The sequence below is a fragment of the Taudactylus pleione genome, unplaced genomic scaffold, assembly GCF_031769625.1.
Source record: "Taudactylus pleione unplaced genomic scaffold, aTauple2 ptg000282l, whole genome shotgun sequence".
In the NCBI taxonomy this organism is placed as follows: domain Eukaryota; kingdom Metazoa; phylum Chordata; class Amphibia; order Anura; family Myobatrachidae; genus Taudactylus; species Taudactylus pleione.
In genome coordinates, this window is record NW_028284684.1 from 13,680,168 (window position 1) to 13,705,107 (window position 24,940).

At 38.9% G+C, this 24,940-nt stretch overlaps 2 non-coding genes across 2 annotated transcripts; both read left to right on the forward strand.

The window, feature by feature from the left end:
- The first annotated feature begins 6,544 nt into the window (after nucleotides 1–6,544).
- Nucleotides 6,545–6,616, forward strand: TRNAD-GUC (transfer RNA aspartic acid (anticodon GUC)). The gene has a single exon. It is a non-coding gene; the product is annotated as a tRNA-Asp (tRNA).
- Nucleotides 6,617–24,666: 18,050 nt separating this feature from the next.
- Nucleotides 24,667–24,738, forward strand: TRNAD-GUC (transfer RNA aspartic acid (anticodon GUC)). The gene has a single exon. It is a non-coding gene; the product is annotated as a tRNA-Asp (tRNA).
- Nucleotides 24,739–24,940: the final 202 nt, after the last annotated feature.

Sequence of the window (24,940 nt, forward strand, 5' to 3'; positions counted from 1 at the left end):
AGATTTGGAGTTTAATATTCCTCATGCAGAGCTACCATTGGTCTCTAGCATAATAGTCTTTTAGCCATTCAAGGATTTCTAAACAAATTCTAATTAGAAAAAAGTTGATAAGGGGTAATGGGTTTTGCTAAATTCATTTGAGCTTTTTAAAGGATCTTGAATTAATAAATATACAATCAAGCATCAGAAATGGTCAACCATAAATCAATTCATAGAAATACCTATAAACACTGGCAAATCAACAGTAAAATCATAGAACATCTCAGTCCAGGGATTATCGGACATGGGTAGAGTAAGAAAATGATAGCTGGGGCAATTTCTATAAGCATTTGACCTAGCTCATGATGCAGAAGAATCGACATGGATCTGATATATGGTGAAAGAGTACACTAACAAATTGATGTATAAATGATTTCAATCATTTTCATTACCCAAGGAAATTATAACAACTCTTAGTTGAAAATCACTTTCAAGACTGGACCAGAAATCACATCACACAGCTGATCCTCGTTAGTATAGTGGTGAGTGTCCCCACCTGTCACGCGGGAGACTGGGGTTCAATTCCCCGACGGGGAGGCTATAACTTTTATTTCTCCAATATTCCATTTCAGACACAGTGGAAAAATAATAATACAAATGTTATGGCATGCATAAATAACAACCCAAACTATAATATATTGAGATGTGTACTTAAAGGAAACCCTCATAGATCCATACAAATGGAATAGCAGATAGAGAAAACAAAATGTACCAACTGTAATTATATACTTCTATTACCATTTGTTGGCATTAGGTGGCTATGGAATAAATCAGAATGGTTTGGTATTTTGGGAAGGTTTATACATACTTACATTTTTATATGTAGAAATAAAATATAAGCAAGGAGGTTGGCATATTGGTGTATGCCACTTTTTGGAATGAAAACTGCACACATTTTCCAGGACATCAAACTACAACATTCAGAATTATTTTGACATTTCTAGCATTGAAAGACCACATTGTTGGGCCCCATTCTCAAGAACAGTATAGGTCAAGTAACTTCTCAAGCAATTTTCTTGTGCTGTCTAAGCCCAACTCCATGAGGTGGGTCCTCAAGACCCAAATTCCATTTTGCAATGGTTAGTAGAATGGATTTTATTTTTTAACAAGCACTTCATTTACATGTCTTTGGCAAGCACCCAAAAATTTTCCTAAGGACTATGGGCCTGATTCAGACACCCTCGCAAGCGCACAACACTCGTAAGTGGTTCGACGGTCCCCCACTACCCATGCGCCGCCTCCGGCGTGTGCATGCGCAAGATCCGTCCATCGATGGCTGCTCCATCGATATGGGTCTAGCTACAAGACGGAGCGGCTGTCAATGTTGATTGATAAATCACCGCGTTTTGTATGCGGGGAGGGGGGGTGGCTGCACAAATGCAGGCATTCCCTTAGGAACGCCTGGTGTTTGTGGTTGGCCCTACTGACATCACTAGTGATGTCAGTAGTGGACTTCCTGTTCTATTAGAGCAGGAAGTTTACTCGGGCTTGTGAGAGCTCAGACCCTTCCACAGGGTCTCCTCGCAAGCCTGATGGTCACGATAATCGCGATGGGCTCCAGGCCACTCGCAAAAGCTGTGGGTAGTCACCCACAGCTTAGCGAGCGGCCTGATGAAAGAAAAAAACAAATACAAAACATAAAAAAACGCCCTTATTCTGAGCAAGCACTCACTAGCAGCAAGCGGCTCTGAATCAGGCCCTATATCAGCTATAATCTAAAAGATATTGCTTAGAACATGTACAACATGGCAAATCCAGCATTTATTGGACTTTATATTCAGGATTCCCATGTATTAAAATTGTATGGTATAGAATATCCAGAAAACGCATAGATATTTATTTGTGCCTTAAAAGAAGAGTGAATATTTACATATATATATTTTTTTTAATTAAGTTGGAAACAGTAGCTGAATAATAGAATAAATTATCAATTTTTATAGCATTCACATAATTTGGGCATAATTTAGCAGAAGAGATTTGGAGTTTAATATTCCTCATGCAGAGCTACCATTGGTCTCTAGCATAATAGTCTTTTAGCCATTCAAGGATTTCTAAGCAAATTCTAATTAGAAAAAAGTTGATAAGGGGTAATGGGTTTTGCTAAATTCATTTGAGCTTTTTAAAGGATCTTGAATTAATAAATATACAATCAAGCATCAGAAATGGTCAACCATAAATCAATTCATAGAAATACCTATAAACACTGGCAAATCAACAGTAAAATCATAGAACATCTCAGTCCAGGGATTATCGGACATGGGTAGAGTAAGAAAATGATAGCTGGGGCAATTTCTATAAGCATTTGACCTAGCTCATGATGCAGAAGAATCGACATGGATCTGATATATGGTGAAAGAGTACACTAACAAATTGATGTATAAATGATTTCAATCATTTTCATTACCCAAGGAAATTATAACAACTCTTAGTTGAAAATCACTTTCAAGACTGGACCAGAAATCACATCACACAGCTGATCCTCGTTAGTATAGTGGTGAGTGTCCCCACCTGTCACGCGGGAGACTGGGGTTCAATTCCCCGACGGGGAGGCTATAACTTTTATTTCTCCAATATTCCATTTCAGACACAGTGGAAAAATAATAATACAAATGTTATGGCATGCATAAATAACAACCCAAACTATAATATATTGAGATGTGTACTTAAAGGAAACCCTCATAGATCCATACAAATGGAATAGCAGATAGAGAAAACAAAATGTACCAACTGTAATTATATACTTCTATTACCATTTGTTGGCATTAGGTGGCTATGGAATAAATCAGAATGGTTTGGTATTTTGGGAAGGTTTATACATACTTACATTTTTATATGTAGAAATAAAATATAAGCAAGGAGGTTGGCATATTGGTGTATGCCACTTTTTGGAATGAAAACTGCACACATTTTCCAGGACATCAAACTACAACATTCAGAATTATTTTGACATTTCTAGCATTGAAAGACCACATTGTTGGGCCCCATTCTCAAGAACAGTATAGGTCAAGTAACTTCTCAAGCAATTTTCTTGTGCTGTCTAAGCCCAACTCCATGAGGTGGGTCCTCAAGACCCAAATTCCATTTTGCAATGGTTAGTAGAATGGATTTTATTTTTTAACAAGCACTTCATTTACATGTCTTTGGCAAGCACCCAAAAATTTTCCTAAGGACTATGGGCCTGATTCAGATACCCTCGCAAGCGCACAACACTCGTAAGTGGTTCGACGGTCCCCCACTACCCATGCGCCGCCTCCGGCGTGTGCATGCGCAAGATCCGTCCATCGATGGCTGCTCCATCGATATGGGTCTAGCTACAAGACGGAGCGGCTGTCAATGTTGATTGATAACTCACCGTGTTTTGTATGCGGGGAGGGGGGGGTGGCTGCACAAATGCAGGCATTCCCTTAGGAACGCCTGGTGTTTGTGGGTGGCCCTACTGACATCACTAGTGATGTCAGTAGTGGACTTCCTGTTCTATTAGAGCAGGAAGTTTACTCGGGCTTGTGAGAGCTCAGACCCTTCCACAGGGTCTCCTCGCAAGCCTGATGGTCACGATATCGCGATGGGCTCCAGGCCACTCGCAAAAGCTGTGGGAGGTCACCCACAGCTTAGCGAGCGGCCTGATGAAAGAAAAAAACAAATACAAAACATAAAAAACCGCCCTTGTTCTGAGCAAGCACTCACTAGCAGCAAGCGGCTCTGAATCAGGCCCTATATCAGCTATAATCTAAAAGATATTGCTTAGAACATGTACAACATGGCAAATCCAGCATTTATTGGACTTTATATTCAGGATTCCCATGTATTAAAATTGTATGGTATAGAATATCCAGAAAACGCATAGATATTTATTGGTGCCTTAAAAGAAGAGTGAATATATACATATATATATTTTTTTTAATTAAGTTGGAAACAGTAGCTGAATAATAGAATAAATTATCAATTTTTATAGCATTCACATAATTTGGGCATAATTTAGCAGAAGAGATTTGGAGTTTAATATTCCTCATGCAGAGCTACCATTGGTCTCTAGCATAATAGTCTTTTAGCCATTCAAGGATTTCTAAGCAAATTCTAATTAGAAAAAAGTTGATAAGGGGTAATGGGTTTTGCTAAATTCATTTGAGCTTTTTAAAGGATCTTGAATTACTAAATATACAATCAAGCATCAGAAATGGTCAACCATAAATCAATTCATAGAAATACCTATAAACACTGGCAAATCAACAGTAAAATCCTAGAACATCTCAGTCCAGGGATTATCGGACATGGGTAGAGTAAGAAAATGATAGCTGGGGCAATTTCTATAAGCATTTGACCTAGCTCATGATGCAGAAGAATCGACATGGATCTGATATATGGTGAAAGAGTACACTAACAAATTGATGTATAAATGATTTCAATCATTTTCATTACCCAAGGAAATTATAACAACTCTTAGTTGAAAATCACTTTCAAGACTGGACCAGAAATCACAGCACACAGCTGATCCTCGTTAGTATAGTGGTGAGTGTCCCCACCTGTCACGTGGGAGACTGGGGTTCAATTCCATGACGGGGAGGCTAAAACTTTTATTTCTCCAATATTCCATTTCAGACACAGTGGAAAAATAATAATAATACAAATGTTATGGCATGCATAAATAACAACCCAAACTATAATATATTGAGATGTGTACTTAAAGGAAATCCTCATAGATCCATACAAATGGAATAGCAGATAGAGAAAACAAAATGTACCAACTGTAATGATATACTTCTATTACCATTTGTTGGCGTCTGGTGGCTATGGAATAAATCAGAATGGTTTGGTATTTTGGGAAGGTTTATACATACTTACATTTTTATATGTAGAAATAATATATAGGCAAGGAGGTTGGCATATTGGTGTATGCCACTTTTTGGAATGAAAACTGCACACATTTTCTAGGACATCAAACTACAACATTCAGAATTATTTTGACATTTCTAGCATTGAAAGACCACATTGCTGGGCCCCATTCTCAAGAACAGTATAGGTCAAGTAACTTCTCAAGCAATTTTCTTGTGCTGTCTAAGCCCAACTCCATGAGGTGGGTCCTCAAGACCCAAATTCCATTTTGCAATGGTTAGTAGAATGGATTTTATTTTTTAACAAGCACTTCATTTACATATCTTTGGCAAGCACCCAAAATTTTTCCTAAGGACTATGGGCCTGATTCAGACACACTCGCAAGCGCACAACACTCGTAAGTGGTTCGACGGTCCCCCACTACCCATGCGCCGCCTCCGGCGTGTGCATGCGCAAGATCCGTCCAGCGATGGCTGCTCCATCGATATGGGTCTAGCTACAAGACGGAGCGGCTGTCAATGTTGATTGATAAATCACCGCGTTTTGTATGCGGGGAGGGGGGGGTGGCTGCACAAATGCAGGCATTCCCTTAGGAACGCCTGGTGTTTGTGGTTGGCCCTACTGACATCACTAGTGATGTCAGTAGTGGACTTCCTGTTCTATTAGAGCAGGAAGTTTACTCGGGCTTGTGAGAGCTCAGACCCTTCCACAGGGTCTCCTCGCAAGCCTGATGGTCATGATAATCGCGATGGGCTCCAGGCCACTCGCAAAAGCTGTGGGTAGTCACCCACAGCTTAGCGAGCGGCCTGATGAAAGAAAAAAACAAATACAAAACATAAAAAAACGCCCTTATTCTGAGCAAGCACTCACTAGCAGCAAGCGGCTCTGAATCAGGCCCTATATCAGCTATAATCTAAAAGATATTGCTTAGAACATGTACAACATGGCAAATCCAGCATTTATTGGACTTTATATTCAGGATTCCCATGTATTAAAATTGTATGGTATAGAATATCCAGAAAACGCATAGATATTTATTTGTGCCTTAAAAGAAGAGTGAATATTTACATATATATATTTTTTTTAATTAAGTTGGAAACAGTAGCTGAATAATAGAATAAATTATCAATTTTTATAGCATTCACATAATTTGGGCATAATTTAGCAGAAGAGATTTGGAGTTTAATATTCCTCATGCAGAGCTACCATTGGTCTCTAGCATAATAGTCTTTTAGCCATTCAAGGATTTCTAAGCAAATTCTAATTAGAAAAAAGTTGATAAGGGGTAATGGGTTTTGCTAAATTCATTTGAGCTTTTTAAAGGATCTTGAATTACTAAATATACAATCAAGCATCAGAAATGGTCAACCATAAATCAATTCATAGAAATACCTATAAACACTGGCAAATCAACAGTAAAATCCTAGAACATCTCAGTCCAGGGATTATCGGACATGGGTAGAGTAAGAAAATGATAGCTGGGGCAATTTCTATAAGCATTTGACCTAGCTCATGATGCAGAAAAATCGACATGGATCTGATATATGGTGAAAGAGTACACTAACAATTTGATGTATAAATGATTTCAATCATTTTCATTACCCAAGGAAATTATAACAACTCTTAGTTGAAAATCACTTTCAAGACTGGACCAGAAATCACAGCACACAGCTGATCCTCGTTAGTATAGTGGTGAGTGTCCCCGCCTGTCACGCGGGAGACCGGGGTTCAATTCCCCGACGGGGAGGCTATAACTTTTATTTCTCCAATATTCCATTTCAGACACAGTGGAAAAATAATAATACAAATGTTATGGCATGCATAAATAACAACCCAAACTATAATATATTGAGTTGTGTACTTAAAGGAAACCCTCATAGATCCATACAAATGGAATAGCAGATAGAGAAAACAAAATGTACCAACTGTAATGATATACTTCTATTACCATTTGTTGGCGTCTGGTGGCTATGGAATAAATCAGAATGGTTTGGTATTTTGGGAAGGTTTATACATACTTACATTTTTATATGTAGAAATAAAATATAGGCAAGGAGGTTGGCATATTGGTGTATGCCACTTTTTGGAATGAAAACTGCACACATTTTCTAGGACATCAAACTACAACATTCAGAATTATTTTGACATTTCTAGCATTGAAAGACCACATTGCTGGGCCCCATTCTCAAGAACAATATAGGTCAAGTAACTTCTCAAGCAATTTTCTTGTGCTGTCTAAGCCCAACTCCATGAGGTGGGTCCTCAAGACCCAAATTCCATTTTGCAATGGTTAGTAGAATGGATTTTATTTTTTAACAAGCACTTCATTTACATATCTTTGGCAAGCACCCAAAATTTTTCCTAAGGACTATGGGCCTGATTCAGACACACTCGCAAGCGCACAACACTCGTAAGTGGTTCGACGGTCCCCCACTACCCATGCACCGCCTCCGGCGTGTGCATGCGCAAGATCCGTCCAGCGATGGCTGCTCCATCGATATGGGTCTAGCTACAAGATGGAGCGGCTGTCAATGTTGATTGATAAATCACCGCGTTTTGTATGCGGGGAGGGGGGGGTGGCTGCACAAATGCAGGCATTCCCTTAGGAACGCCTGGTGTTTGTGGTTGGCCCTACTGACATCACTAGTGATGTCAGTAGTGGACTTCCTGTTCTATTAGAGCAGGAAGTTTACTCGGGCTTGTGAGAGCTCAGACCCTTCCACAGGGTCTCCTCGCAAGCCTGATGGTCACGATAATCGCGATGGGCTCCAGGCCACTCGCAAAAGCTGTGGGTAGTCACCCACAGCTTAGCGAGCGGCCTGATGAAAGAAAAAAACAAATACAAAACATAAAAAAACGCCCTTATTCTGAGCAAGCACTCACTAGCAGCAAGCGGCTCTGAATCAGGCCCTATATCAGCTATAATCTAAAAGATATTGCTTAGAACATGTACAACATGGCAAATCCAGCATTTATTGGACTTTATATTCAGGATTCCCATGTATTAAAATTGTATGGTATAGAATATCCAGAAAACGCATAGATATTTATTTGTGCCTTAAAAGAAGAGTGAATATTTACATATATATATTTTTTTTAATTAAGTTGGAAACAGTAGCTGAATAATAGAATAAATTATCAATTTTTATAGCATTCACATAATTTGGGCATAATTTAGCAGAAGAGATTTGGAGTTTAATATTCCTCATGCAGAGCTACCATTGGTCTCTAGCATAATAGTCTTTTAGCCATTCAAGGATTTCTAAGCAAATTCTAATTAGAAAAAAGTTGATAAGGGGTAATGGGTTTTGCTAAATTCATTTGAGCTTTTTAAAGGATCTTGAATTACTAAATATACAATCAAGCATCAGAAATGGTCAACCATAAATCAATTCATAGAAATACCTATAAACACTGGCAAATCAACAGTAAAATCCTAGAACATTTCAGTCCAGGGATTATCGGACATGGGTAGAGTAAGAAAATGATAGCTGGGGCAATTTCTATAAGCATTTGACCTAGCTCATGATGCAGAAGAATCGACATGGATCTGATATATGGTGAAAGAGTACACTAACAAATTGATGTATAAATGATTTCAATCATTTTCATTACCCAAGGAAATTATAACAACTCTTAGTTGAAAATCACTTTCAAGACTGGACCAGAAATCACATCACACAGCTGGTCCTCGTTAGTATAGTGGTGAGTGTCCCCACCTGTCACGTGGGAGACTGGGGTTCAATTCCACGACGGGGAGGCTATAACTTTTATTTCTCCAATATTCCATTTCAGACACAGTGGAAAAATAATAATACAAATGTTATGGCATGCATAAATAACAACCCAAACTATAATATATTGAGTTGTGTACTTAAAGGAAACCCTCATAGATCCATACAAATGGAATAGCAGATAGAGAAAACAAAATGTACCAACTGTAATGATATACTTCTATTACCATTTGTTGGCGTCTGGTGGCTATGGAATAAATCAGAATGGTTTGGTATTTTGGGAAGGTTTATACATACTTACATTTTTATATGTAGAAATAAAATATAGGCAAGGAGGTTGGCATATTGGTGTATGCCACTTTTTGGAATGAAAACTGCACACATTTTCTAGGACATCAAACTACAACATTCAGAATTATTTTGACATTTCTAGCATTGAAAGACCACATTGCTGGGCCCCATTCTCAAGAACAATATAGGTCAAGTAACTTCTCAAGCAATTTTCTTGTGCTGTCTAAGCCCAACTCCATGAGGTGGGTCCTCAAGACCCAAATTCCATTTTGCAATGGTTAGTAGAATGGATTTTATTTTTTAACAAGCACTTCATTTACATATCTTTGGCAAGCACCCAAAATTTTTCCTAAGGACTATGGGCCTGATTCAGACACACTCGCAAGCGCACAACACTCGTAAGTGGTTCGACGGTCCCCCACTACCCATGCGCCGCCTCCGGCGTGTGCATGCGCAAGATCCGTCCAGCGATGGCTGCTCCATCGATATGGGTCTAGCTACAAGACGGAGCGGCTGTCAATGTTGATTGATAAATCACCGCGTTTTGTATGCGGGGAGGGGGGGGTGGCTGCACAAATGCAGGCATTCCCTTAGGAACGCCTGGTGTTTGTGGTTGGCCCTACTGACATCACTAGTGATGTCAGTAGTGGACTTCCTGTTCTATTAGAGCAGGAAGTTTACTCGGGCTTGTGAGAGCTCAGACCCTTCCACAGGGTCTCCTCGCAAGCCTGATGGTCACGATAATCGCGATGGGCTCCAGGCCACTCGCAAAAGCTGTGGGTAGTCACCCACAGCTTAGCGAGCAGCCTGATGAAAGAAAAAAACAAATACAAAACATAAAAAAACGCCCTTATTCTGAGCAAGCACTCACTAGCAGCAAGCGGCTCTGAATCAGGCCCTATATCAGCTATAATCTAAAAGATATTGCTTAGAACATGTACAACATGGCAAATCCAGCATTTATTGGACTTTATATTCAGGATTCCCATGTATTAAAATTGTATGGTATAGAATATCCAGAAAACGCATAGATATTTATTTGTGCCTTAAAAGAAGAGTGAATATTTACATATATATATTTTTTTTAATTAAGTTGGAAACAGTAGCTGAATAATAGAATAAATTATCAATTTTTATAGCATTCACATAATTTGGGCATAATTTAGCAGAAGAGATTTGGAGTTTAATATTCCTCATGCAGAGCTACCATTGGTCTCTAGCATAATAGTCTTTTAGCCATTCAAGGATTTCTAAGCAAATTCTAATTAGAAAAAAGTTGATAAGGGGTAATGGGTTTTGCTAAATTCATTTGAGCTTTTTAAAGGATCTTGAATTACTAAATATACAATCAAGCATCAGAAATGGTCAACCATAAATCAATTCATAGAAATACCTATAAACACTGGCAAATCAACAGTAAAATCCTAGAACATTTCAGTCCAGGGATTATCGGACATGGGTAGAGTAAGAAAATGATAGCTGGGGCAATTTCTATAAGCATTTGACCTAGCTCATGATGCAGAAGAATCGACATGGATCTGATATATGGTGAAAGAGTACACTAACAAATTGATGTATAAATGATTTCAATCATTTTCATTACCCAAGGAAATTATAACAACTCTTAGTTGAAAATCACTTTCAAGACTGGACCAGAAATCACATCACACAGCTGATCCTCGTTAGTATAGTGGTGAGTGTCCCCACCTGTCACGCGGGAGACTGGGGTTCAATTCCCCGACGGGGAGGCTATAACTTTTATTTCTCCAATATTCCATTTCAGACACAGTGGAAAAATAATAATACAAATGTTATGGCATGCATAAATAACAACCCAAACTATAATATATTGAGATGTGTACTTAAAGGAAATCCTCATAGATCCATACAAATGGAATAGCAGATAGAGAAAACAAAATGTACCAACTGTAATGATATACTTCTATTACCATTTGTTGGCGTTCGGTGGCTATGGAATAAATCAGAATGGTTTGGTATTTTGGGAAGGTTTATACATACTTACATTTTTATATGTAGAAATAAAATATAGGCAAGGAGGTTGGCATATTGGTGTATGCCACTTTTTGGAATGAAAACTGCACACATTTTCTAGGACATCAAACTACAACATTCAGAATTATTTTGACATTTCTAGCATTGAAAGACCACATTGCTGGGCCCCATTCTCAAGAACAGTATAGGTCAAGTAACTTCTCAAGCAATTTTCTTGTGCTGTCTAAGCCCAACTCCATGAGGTGGGTCCTCAAGACCCAAATTCCATTTTGCAATGGTTAGTAGAATGGATTTTATTTTTTAACAAGCACTTCATTTACATGTCTTTGGCAAGCACCCAAAATTTTTCCTAAGGACTATGGGCCTGATTCAGACACACTCGCAAGCGCACAACACTCGTAAGTGGTTCGACGGTCCCCCACTACCCATGCGCCGCCTCCGGCGTGTGCATGCGCAAGATCCGTCCAGCGATGGCTGCTCCATCGATATGGGTCTAGCTACAAGACAGAGCGGCTGTCAATGTTGATTGATAAATCACCGCGTTTTGTATGCGGGGAGGGGGGGTGGCTGCACAAATGCAGGCATTCCCTTAGGAACGCCTGGTGTTTGTGGTTGGCCCTACTGACATCACTAGTGATGTCAGTAGTGGACTTCCTGTTCTATTAGAGCAGGAAGTTTACTCGGGCTTGTGAGAGCTCAGACCCTTCCACAGGGTCTCCTCGCAAGCCTGATGGTCACGATAATCGCGATGGGCTCCAGGCCACTCGCAAAAGCTGTGGGTAGTCACCCACAGCTTAGCGAGCGGCCTGATGAAAGAAAAAAACAAATACAAAACATAAAAAAACGCCCTTATTCTGAGCAAGCACTCACTAGCAGCAAGCGGCTCTGAATCAGGCCCTATATCAGCTATAATCTAAAAGATATTGCATAGAACATGTACAACATGGCAAATCCAGCATTTATTGGACTTTATATTCAGGATTCCCATGTATTAAAATTGTATGGTATAGAATATCCAGAAAACGCATAGATATTTATTTGTGCCTTAAAAGAAGAGTGAATATTTACATATATATATTTTTTTTAATTAAGTTGGAAACAGTAGCTGAATAATAGAATAAATTATCAATTTTTATAGCATTCACATAATTTGGGCATAATTTAGCAGAAGAGATTTGGAGTTTAATATTCCTCATGCAGAGCTACCATTGGTCTCTAGCATAATAGTCTTTTAGCCATTCAAGGATTTCTAAGCAAATTCTAATTAGAAAAAAGTTGATAAGGGGTAATGGGTTTTGCTAAATTCATTTGAGCTTTTTAAAGGATCTTGAATTAATAAATATACAATCAAGCATCAGAAATGGTCAACCATAAATCAATTCATAGAAATACCTATAAACACTGGCAAATCAACAGTAAAATCCTAGAACATCTCAGTCCAGGGATTATCGGACATGGGTAGAGTAAGAAAATGATAGCTGGGGCAATTTCTATAAGCATTTGACCTAGCTCATGATGCAGAAGAATCGACATGGATCTGATATATGGTGAAAGAGTACACTAACAAATTGATGTATAAATGATTTCAATCATTTTCATTACCCAAGGAAATTTTAACAACTCTTAGTTGAAAATCACTTTCAAGACTGGACCAGAAATCACATCACACAGCTGATCCTCGTTAGTGTAGTGGTGAGTGTCCCCACCTGTCACGCGGGAGACTGGGGTTCAATTCCCCGACGGGGAGGCTATAACTTTTATTTCTCCAATATTCCATTTCAGACACAGTGGAATAATAATAATACAAATGTTATGGCATGCATAAATAACAACCCAAACTATAATATATTGAGATGTGTACTTAAAGGAAACCCTCATAGATCCATACAAATGGAATAGCAGATAGAGAAAACAAAATGTACCAACTGTAATTATATACTTCTATTACCATTTGTTGGCGTTAGGTGGCTATGGAATAAATCAGAATGGTTTGGTATTTTGGGAAGGTTTATACATACTTACATTTTTATATGTAGAAATAAAATATAAGCAAGGAGGTTGGCATATTGGTGTATGCCACTTTTTGGAATGAAAACTGCACACATTTTCCAGGACATCAAACTACAACATTCAGAATTATTTTGACATTTCTAGCATTGAAAGACCACATTGTTGGGCCCCATTCTCAAGAACAGTATAGGTCAAGTAACTTCTCAAGCAATTTTCTTGTGCTGTCTAAGCCCAACTCCATGAGGTGGGTCCTCAAGACCCAAATTCCATTTTGCAATGGTTAGTAGAATTGATTTTATTTTTTAACAAGCACTTCATTTACATGTCTTTGGCAAGCACCCAAAAATTTTCCTAAGGACTATGGGCCTGATTCAGACACACTCGCAAGCGCACAACACTCGTAAGTGGTTCGACGGTCCCCCACTACCCATGCGCCGCCTCCGGCGTGTGCATGCGCAAGATCCGTCCATCGATGGCTGCTCCATCGATATGGGTCTAGCTACAAGACGGAGCGGCTGTCAATGTTGATTGATAACTCACCGTGTTTTGTATGCGGGGAGGGGGGGGGTGGCTGCACAAATGCAGGCATTCCCTTAGGAACGCCTGGTGTTTGTGGGTGGCCCTACTGACATCACTAGTGATGTCAGTAGTGGACTTCCTGTTCTATTAGAGCAGGAAGTTTACTCGGGCTTGTGAGAGCTCAGACCCTTCCACAGGGTCTCCTCGCAAGCCTGATGGTCACGATAATCGCGATGGGCTCCAGGCCACTCGCAAAAGCTGTGGGAGGTCACCCACAGCTTAGCGAGCGGCCTGATGAAAGAAAAAAACAAATACAAAACATAAAAAACCGCCCTTGTTCTGAGCAAGCACTCACTAGCAGCAAGCGGCTCTGAATCAGGCCCTATATCAGCTATAATCTAAAAGATATTGCTTAGAACATGTACAACATGGCAAATCCAGCATTTATTGGACTTTATATTCAGGATTCCCATGTATTAAAATTGTATGGTATAGAATATCCAGAAAACGCATAGATATTTATTGGTGCCTTAAAAGAAGAGTGAATATATACATATATATATTTTTTTTAATTAAGTTGGAAACAGTAGCTGAATAATAGAATAAATTATAAATTTTTATAGCATTCACATAATTTGGGCATAATTTAGCAGAAGAGATTTGGAGTTTAATATTCCTCATGCAGAGCTACCATTGGTCTCTAGCATAATAGTCTTTTAGCCATTCAAGGATTTCTAAGCAAATTCTAATTAGAAAAAAGTTGATAAGGGGTAATGGGTTTTGCTAAATTCATTTGAGCTTTTTAAAGGATCTTGAATTACAAAATATACAATCAAGCATCAGAAATGGTCAACCATAAATCAATTCATAGAAATACCTATAAACACTGGCAAATCAACAGTAAAATCCTAGAACATCTCAGTCCAGGGATTATCGGACATGGGTAGAGTAAGAAAATGATAGCTGGGGCAATTTCTATAAGCATTTGACCTAGCTCATGATGCAGAAGAATCGACATGGATCTGATATATGGTGAAAGAGTACACTAACAATTTGATGTATAAATGATTTCAATCATTTTCATTACCCAAGGAAATTATAACAACTCTTAGTTGAAAATCACTTTCAAGACTGGACCAGAAATCACAGCACACAGCTGATCCTCCTTAGTATAGTGGTGAGTGTCCCCGCCTGTCACGCGGGAGACCGGGGTTCAATTCCCCGACGGGGAGGCTATAACTTTTATTTCTCCAATATTCCATTTCAGACACAGTGGAAAAATAATAATACAAATGTTATGGCATGCATAAATAACAACCCAAACTATAATATATTGAGATGTGTACTTAAAGGAAATCCTCATAGATCCATACAAATGGAATAGCAGATAGAGAAAACAAAATGTACCAACTGTAATGATATACTTCTATTACCATTTGTTGGCGTTAGGTGGCTATGGAATAAATCAGAATGGTTTGGTATTTTGGGAAGGTTTATACATACTTACATTTTTATATGTAGAAATAAAATATAGGCAAGGAGGTTGGCATATTGGTGTATGCCACTTTTTGGAATGAAAACTGCACACATTTTCTAGGACATCAAACTACAACATTCAGAATTATTTTGACATTTCTAGCATTGAAAGACCACATTGTTGGGCCCCATTCTCAAGAACAGTATAGGTCAAGTAACTTCTCAAGCAATTTTCTTGTGCTGTCTAAGCCCAACTCCATGAGGTGGGTCCTCAAGACCCAAATTCCATTTTGCAATGGTTAGTAGAATGGATTTTATTTTTTAACAAGCACTTCATTTACATGTCTTTGGCAAGCACCCAAAAATTTTCCTAAGGACTATGGGCCTGATTCAGACACACTCGCAAGCGCACAACACTCGTAAGTGGTTCGACGGTCCCCCACTACCCATGCGCCGCCTCCGGCGTGTGCATGCGCAAGATCCGTCCATCGATGGCTGCTCCATCGATATGGGTCTAGCTACAAGACGGAGCGGCTGTCAATGTTGATTGATAACTCACCGTGTTTTGTATGCGGGGAGGGGGGGGGTGGCTGCACAAATGCAGGCATTCCCTTAGGAACGCCTGGTGTTTGTGGGTGGCCCTACTGACATCACTAGTGATGTCAGTAGTGGACTTCCTGTTCTATTAGAGCAGGAAGTTTACTCGGGCTTGTGAGAGCTCAGACCCTTCCACAGGGTCTCCTCGCAAGCCTGATGGTCACGATAATCGCGATGGGCTCCAGGCCACTCGCAAAAGCTGTGGGAGGTCACCCACAGCTTAGCGAGCGGCCTGATGAAAGAAAAAAACAAATACAAAACATAAAAAACCGCCCTTGTTCTGAGCAAGCACTCACTAGCAGCAAGCGGCTCTGAATCAGGCCCTATATCAGCTATAATCTAAAAGATATTGCTTAGAACATGTACAACATGGCAAATCCAGCATTTATTGGACTTTATATTCAGGATTCCCATGTATTAAAATTGTATGGTATAGAATATCCAGAAAACGCATAGATATTTATTGGTGCCTTAAAAGAAGAGTGAATATATACATATATATATTTTTTTTAATTAAGTTGGAAACAGTAGCTGAATAATAGAATAAATTATAAATTTTTATAGCATTCACATAATTTGGGCATAATTTAGCAGAAGAGATTTGGAGTTTAATATTCCTCATGCAGAGCTACCATTGGTCTCTAGCATAATAGTCTTTTAGCCATTCAAGGATTTCTAAGCAAATTCTAATTAGAAAAAAGTTGATAAGGGGTAATGGGTTTTGCTAAATTCATTTGAGCTTTTTAAAGGATCTTGAATTACAAAATATACAATCAAGCATCAGAAATGGTCAACCATAAATCAATTCATAGAAATACCTATAAACACTGGCAAATCAACAGTAAAATCCTAGAACATCTCAGTCCAGGGATTATCGGACATGGGTAGAGTAAGAAAATGATAGCTGGGGCAATTTCTATAAGCATTTGACCTAGCTCATGATGCAGAAGAATCGACATGGATCTGATATATGGTGAAAGAGTACACTAACAATTTGATGTATAAATGATTTCAATCATTTTCATTACCCAAGGAAATTATAACAACTCTTAGTTGAAAATCACTTTCAAGACTGGACCAGAAATCACAGCACACAGCTGATCCTCCTTAGTATAGTGGTGAGTGTCCCCGCCTGTCACGCGGGAGACCGGGGTTCAATTCCCCGACGGGGAGGCTATAACTTTTATTTCTCCAATATTCCATTTCAGACACAGTGGAAAAATAATAATACAAATGTTATGGCATGCATAAATAACAACCCAAACTATAATATATTGAGATGTGTACTTAAAGGAAATCCTCATAGATCCATACAAATGGAATAGCAGATAGAGAAAACAAAATGTACCAACTGTAATGATATACTTCTATTACCATTTGTTGGCGTTAGGTGGCTATGGAATAAATCAGAATGGTTTGGTATTTTGGGAAGGTTTATACATACTTACATTTTTATATGTAGAAATAAAATATAGGCAAGGAGGTTGGCATATTGGTGTATGCCACTTTTTGGAATGAAAACTGCACACATTTTCTAGGACATCAAACTACAACATTCAGAATTATTTTGACATTTCTAGCATTGAAAGACCACATTGTTGGGCCCTATTCTCAAGAACAGTATAGGTCAAGTAACTTCTCAAGCAATTTTCTTGTGCTGTCTAAGCCCAACTCCATGAGGTGGGTCCTCAAGACCCAAATTCCATTTTGCAATGGTTAGTAGAATGGATTTTATTTTTTAACAAGCACTTCATTTACATGTCTTTGGCAAGCACCCAAAAATTTTCCAAAGGACTATGGGCCTGATTCAGACACACTCGCAAGCGCACAACACTCGTAAGTGGTTCGACGGTCCCCCACTACCCATGCGCCGCCTCCGGCGTGTGCATGCGCAAGATCCGTCCAGCGATGGCTGCTCCATCGATATGGGTCTAGCTACAAGACGGAGCGGCTGTCAATGTTGATTGATAACTCACCGCGTTTTGTATGCGGGGAGGGGGGGGTGGCTGCACAAATGCAGGCATTCCCTTGGGAACGCCTGGTGTTTGTGGGTGGCCCTACTGACATCACTAGTGATGTCAGTAGTGGACTTCCTGTTCTATTAGAGCAGGAAGTTTACTCGGGCTTGTGAGAGCTCAGACCCTTCCACAGGGTCTCCTCGCAAGCCTGATGGTCACGATAATCGCGATGGGCTCCAGGCCACTCGCAAAAGCTGTGGGAGGTCACCCACAGCTTAGCGAGCGGCCTGATGAAAGAAAAAAACAAATACAAAACATAAAAAAACGCCGTTATTCTGAGCAAGCACTCACTAGCAGCAAGCGGCTCTGAATCAGGCCCTATATCAGCTATAATCTAAAAAATATTGCTTAGAACATGTACAACATGGCAAATCCAGCATTTATTGGACTTTATATTCAGGATTCCCATGTATTAAAATTGTATGGTATAGAATATCCAGAAAATGCATAGATATTTATTGGTGCCTTAAAAGAAGAGTGAATATATACATAAATATATTTTTTTTAATTAAGTTGGAAACAGTAGCTGAATAATAGAATAAATTATCAATTTTTATAGCATTCACATAATTTGGGCATAATTTAGTAGAAGAGATTTGGAGTTTAATATTCCTCATGCAGAGCTACCATTGGTCTCTAGCATAATAGTCTTTTAGCCATTCAAGGATTTCTAAGCAAATTCTAATTATAAAAAAGTTGATAAGGGGTAATGGGTTTTGCTAAATTCACTTGAGCTTTTTAAAGGATCTTGAATTCCTAAATATACAATCAAGCATCAGAAATGGTCAATCATAAATCAATTCAAAGAAATACCTATAAACACTGGCAAATCAACAGTAAAATCCTAGAACATCTCAGTCCAGGGATTATCGGACATGGGTAGAGTAAGAAAATGATAGCTGGGGCAATTTCTATAAGCATTTGACCTAGCTCATGATGCAGAAGAATCGACATGGATCTGATATATGGTGAAAGAGTACACTAACAAATTGATGTATAAATGATTTCAATCATTTTCATTACCCAAGGAAATTATAACAACTCTTAGTTGAAAATCACTTTCAAGACTGGACCAGAAATCACAGCACACAGCTGATCCTCGTTAGTATAGTGGTGAGTGTCCCCACCTGTCACGCGGGAGACTGGGGTTCAATTCCCCGACGGGGAGGCTATAACTTTTATTTCTCCAATATTCCATTTCAGACACAGTGGAAAAATAATAATACAAATGTTATGGCATGCATAAATAACAACCCAAACTATAATATATTGAGATGTGTACTTAAAGGAAACCCTCATAGATCCATACAAATGGAATAGCAGATAGAGAAAACAAAATGTACCAACTGTAATGATATACTTCTATAACCATTTGTTGGCGTTAGGTGGCTATGGAATAAATCAGAATGGTTTGGTATTTTGGGAAGGTTTATACATACTTACATTTTTATATGTAGAAATAAAATATAGGCAAGGAGGTTGGCATATTGGTGTATGCCACTTTTTGGAATGAAAACTGCACACATTTTCTAGGGCATCAAACTACAACATTCAGAATTATTTTGACATTTCTAGCATTGAAAGACCACATTGTTGGGCCCCATTCTCAAGAACAGTATACGTCAAGTAACTTCTCAAGCAATTTTCTTGTGCTGTCTAAGCCCAACTCCATGAGGTGGGTCCTCAAGACCCAAATTCCATTTTGCAATGGTTAGTAGAATTGATTTTATTTTTTAACAAGCACTTCATTTACATGTCTTTGGCAAGCACCCAAAAATATTCCTAAGGACTATGGGCCTGATTCAGACACACTCGCAAATGCACAACACTCGTAAGTGGTTCGACGGTCCCCCACTACCCATGCGCCGCCTCCGGCATGTGCATGCGCAAGATCCATCCAGCGATGGCTGCTCCATCGATATGGGTCTAGCTACAAGACGGAGCGGCTGTCAATGTTGATTGATAACTCACCGCATTTTGTATGCGGGGAGGGGGGGGTGGCTGCACAAATGCAGGCATTCCCTTAGGAATGCCTGGTGTTTGTGGGTGGCCCTACTGACATCACTAGTGATGTCAGTAGTGGACTTCCTGTTCTATTAGAGCAGGAAGTTTACTCGGGCTTGTGAGAGCTCAGACCCTTCCACAGGGTCTCCTCGCAAGCCTGATGGTCATGATAATCGCGATGGGCTCCAGGCCACTCGCAAAAGCTGTGGGAGGTCACCCACAGCTTAGCGAGCGGCCTGATGAAAGAAAAAAACAAATACAAAACATAAAAAACCGCCCTTGTTCTGAGCAAGCACTCACTAGCAGCAAGCGGCTCTGAATCAGGCCCTATATCAGCTATAATCTAAAAGATATTGCTTAGAACATGTACAACATGGCAAATCCAGCATTTATTGGACTTTATATTCAGGATTCCCATGTATTAAAATTGTATGGTATAGAATATCCAGAAAATGCATAGATATTTATTGGTGCCTTAAAAGAAGAGTGAATATATATATATATATATATATTTTTTTTAATTAAGTTGGAAACAGTAGCTGAATAATAGAATAAATTATAAATTTTTATAGCATTCACATAATTTGGGCATAATTTAGCAGAAGAGATTTGGAGTTTAATATTCCTCATGCAGAGCTACCATTGGTCTCTAGCATAATAGTCTTTTAGCCATTCAAGGATTTCTAAGCAAATTCTAATTAGAAAAAAGTTGATAAGGGGTAATGGGTTTTGCTAAATTCATTTGAGCTTTTTAAAGGATCTTGAATTACTAAATATACAATCAAGCATCAGAAATGGTCAATCATAAATCAATTCATAGAAATACCTATAAACACTGGCAAATCAACAGTAAAATCCTAGAACATCTCAGTCCAGGGATTATCGGACATGGGTAGAGTAAGAAAATGATAGCTGGGACAATTTCTATAAGCTTTTGACCTAGCTCATGATGCAGAAGAATCGACATGGATCTGATATATGGTGAAAGAGTACACTAACAAATTGATGTATAAATGATTTCAATCATTTTCATTACCCAAGGAAATTATAACAACTCTTAGTTGAAAATCACTTTTCTGGACTGGACCAGAAATCACAATCCACTGCTGATCCTCGTTAGTATAGTGGTGAGTATCCTCGCCTGTCACGCGGGAGACTGGGGTTCAATTCCCAGACGGGGAGGCTATAACTTTTATTTCTCCAATATTCCATTTCAGACACAGTGGAAAAATAATAATATAAATGTTATGGCATGCATAAATAACAACCCAAACTATGATATATTGAGTTGTGTACTTAAAGGAAACCCTCATAGATCCATACAAATGGAATAGCAGATAGAGAAAACAAAATGTACCAACTGTAATGATATACTTCTATTACCATTTGTTGGCGTTAGGTGGCTATGGAATAAATCAGAATGGTTTGGTATTTTGGGAAGGTTTATACATACTTACATTTTTATATGTAGAAATAAAATATAGGCAAGGAGGTTGCATATTGGTGTATGCCACTTTTTGGAATGAAAACTGCACACATTTTCTAGGACATCAAACTACAACATTCAGAATTATTTTGACATTTCTAGCATTGAAAGACCACATTGTTGGGCCCTATTCTTAAGAACAGTATAGGTCAAGTAACTTCTCAAGCAATTTTCTTGTGCTGTCTAAGCCCAACTCCATGAGGTGGGTCCTCAAGACCCAAATTCCATTTTGCAATGGTTAGTAGAATGGATTTTATTTTTTAACAAGCACTTCATTTACATGTCTTTGGCAAGCACCCAAAAATTTTCCAAAGGACTATGGGCCTGATTCAGACACACTCGCAAGCGCACAACACTCGAAAGTGGTTCGACGGTCCCCCACTACCCATGCGCCGCCTCCGGCATGTGCATGCGCAAGATCCGTCCAGCGACGGCTGCTCCATCGATATGGGTCTAGCTACAAGACGGAGCGGCTGTCAATGTTGATTGATAACTCACCGCGTTTTGTATGTGGGGAGGGGGGGGTGGCTGCACAAATGCAGGCATTCCCTTAGGAACGCCTGGTGTTTGTGGGTGGCCCTACTGACATCACTAGTGATGTCAGTAGTGGACTTCCTGTTCTATTAGAGCAGGAAGTTTACTCGGGCTTGTGAGAGCTCAGACCCTTCCACAGGGTCTCCTCGCAAGCCTGATGGTCACGATAATCGCGATGGGCTCCAGGCCACTCGCAAAAGCTGTGGGAGGTCACCCACAGCTTAGCGAGCGGCCTGATGAAAGAAAAAAACAAATACAAAACATAAAAAAACGCCGTTATTCTGAGCAAGCACTCACTAGCAGCAAGCGGCTCTGAATCAGGCCCTATATCAGCTATAATCTAAAAGATATTGCTTAGAACATGTACAACATGGCAAATCCAGCATTTATTGGACTTTATATTCAGGATTCCCATGTATTAAAATTGTATGGTATAGAATATCCAGAAAATGCATAGATATTTATTGGTGCCTTAAAAGAAGAGTGAATATATACATATATATATTTTTTTTAATTAAGTTGGAAACAGTAGCTGAATAATAGAATAAATTATCAATTTTTATAGCATTCACATAATTTGGGCATAATTTAGCAGAAGAGATTTGGAGTTTAATATTGCTCATGCAGAGCTACCATTGGTCTCTAGCATAATAGTCTTTTAGCCATTCAAGGATTTCTAAGCAAATTCTAATTATAAAAAAGTTGATAAGGGGTAATGGGTTTTGCTAAATTCACTTGAGCTTTTTAAAGGATCTTGAATTACTAAATATACAATCAAGCATCAGAAATGGTCAACCATAAATCAATTCATAGAAATACCTATAAACACTGGCAAATCAACAGTAAAATCCTAGAACATCTCAGTCCAGGGATTATCGGACATGGGTAGAGTAAGAAAATGATAGCTGGGGCAATTTCTATAAGCATTTGACCTAGCTCATGATGCAGAAGAATCGACATGGATCTGATATATGGTGAAAGAGTACACTAACAAATTGATGTATAAATGATTTCAATCATTTTCATTACCCAAGGAAATTATAACAACTCTTAGTTGAAAATCACTTTTCTGGACTGGACCAGAAATCACAATCCACGGCTGATCCTCGTTAGTATAGTGGTGAGTATCCTCGCCTGTCACGCGGGAGACTGGGGTTCAATTCCCAGACGGGGAGGCTATAACTTTTATTTCTCCAATATTCCATTTCAGACACAGTGGAAAAATAATAATATAAATGTTATGGCATGCATAAATAACAACCCAAACTATAATATATTGAGTTGTGTACTTAAAGGAAACCCTCATAGATTCATACAAATGGAATAGCAGATAGAGAAAACAAAATGTACCAACTGTAATGATATACTTCTATTACCATTTGTTGGCGTTAGGTGGCTATGGAATAAATCAGAATGGTTTGGTATTTTGGGAAGGTTTATACATACTTACATTTTTATATGTAGAAATAAAATATAGGCAAGGAGGTTGCATATTGGTGTATGCCACTTTTTGGAATGAAAACTGCACACATTTTCTAGGACATCAAACTACAACATTCAGAATTATTTTGACATTTCTAGCATTGAAAGACCACATTGTTGGGCCCTATTCTTAAGAACAGTATAGGTCAAGTAACTTCTCAAGCAATTTTCTTGTGCTGTCTAAGCCCAACTCCATGAGGTGGGTCCTCAAGACCCAAATTCCATTTTGCAAAGGTTAGTACAATGGATTTTATTTTTTAACAAGCACTTCATTTACATGTCTTTGGCAAGCACCCAAAAATTTTCCTAAGGACTATGGGCCTGATTCAGACACACTCGCAAGCGCACAACACTCGTAAGTGGTTCGACGGTCCCCCACTACCCATGCGCCGCCTCCGGCGTGTGCATGTGCAAGATCCGTCCAGCGATGGCTGCTCCAACGATATGGGTCTAGCTACAAGACGGAGCGGCTGTCAATGTTGATTGATAACTCACCGCGTTTTGTATGTGGGGAGGGGGGGGTGGCTGCACAAATGCAGGCATTCCCTTAGGAACACCTGGTGTTTGTGGGTGGCCCTACTGACATCACTAGTGATGACAGTAGTGGACTTCCTGTTCTATTAGAGCAGGAAGTTTACTCGGGCTTGTGAGAGCTCAGACCCTTCCACAGGGTCTCCTCGCAAGCCTGATGGTCACGATAATCGCGATGGGCTCCAGGCCACTCGCAAAAGCTGTGGGAGGTCACCCACAGCTTAGCGAGCGGCCTGATGAAAGAAAAAAACAAAAACAAAACATAAAAAACCACCCTTGTTCTGAGCAAGCACTCACTAGCAGCAAGCGGCTCTGAATCAGGCCCTATATCAGCTATAATCTAAAAGATATTGCTTAGAACATGTACAACATGGCAAATCCAGCATTTATTGGACTTTATATTCAGGATTCCCATGTATTAAAATTGTATGGTATAGAATATCCAGAAAACGCATAGATATTTATTGGTGCCTTAAAAGAAGAGTGAATATATACATATATATATTTTTTTTAATTAAGTTGGAAACAGTAGCTGAATAATACAATAAATTATCAATTTTTATAGCATTCACATAACTTGGGCATAATTTAGCAGAAGAGATTTGGAGTTTAATATTCCTCATGCAGAGCTACCATTGGTCTCTAGCATAATAGTCTTTTAGCCATTCAAGGATTTCTAAGCAAATTCTAATTAGAAAAAAGTTGATAAGGGGTAATGGGTTTTGCTAAATTCATTTGAGCTTTTTAAAGGATCTTGAATTACTAAATATACAATCAAGCATCAGAAATGGTCAACCATAAATCAATTCATAGAAATACCTATAAACACTGGCAAATCAACAGTAAAATCCTAGAACATCTCAGTCCAGGGATTATCGGACATGGGTAGAGTAAGAAAATGATAGCTGGGGCAATTTCTATAAGCATTTGACCTAGCTCATGATGCAGAAAAATCGACATGGATCTGATATATGGTGAAAGAGTACACTAACAATTTGATGTATAAATGATTTCAATCATTTTCATTACCCAAGGAAATTATAACAACTCTTAGTTGAAAATCACTTTCAAGACTGGACCAGAAATCACAGCACACAGCTGATCCTCGTTAGTATAGTGGTGAGTGTCCCCGCCTGTCACGCGGGAGACCGGGGTTCAATTCCCCGACGGGGAGGCTATAACTTTTATTTCTCCAATATTCCATTTCAGACACAGTGGAAAAATAATAATACAAATGTTATGGCATGCATAAATAACAACCCAAACTGTAATATATTGAGATGTGTACTTAAAGGAAACCCTCATAGATCCATACAAATGGAATAGCAGATAGAGAAAACAAAATGTACCAACTGTAATGATATACTTCTATTACC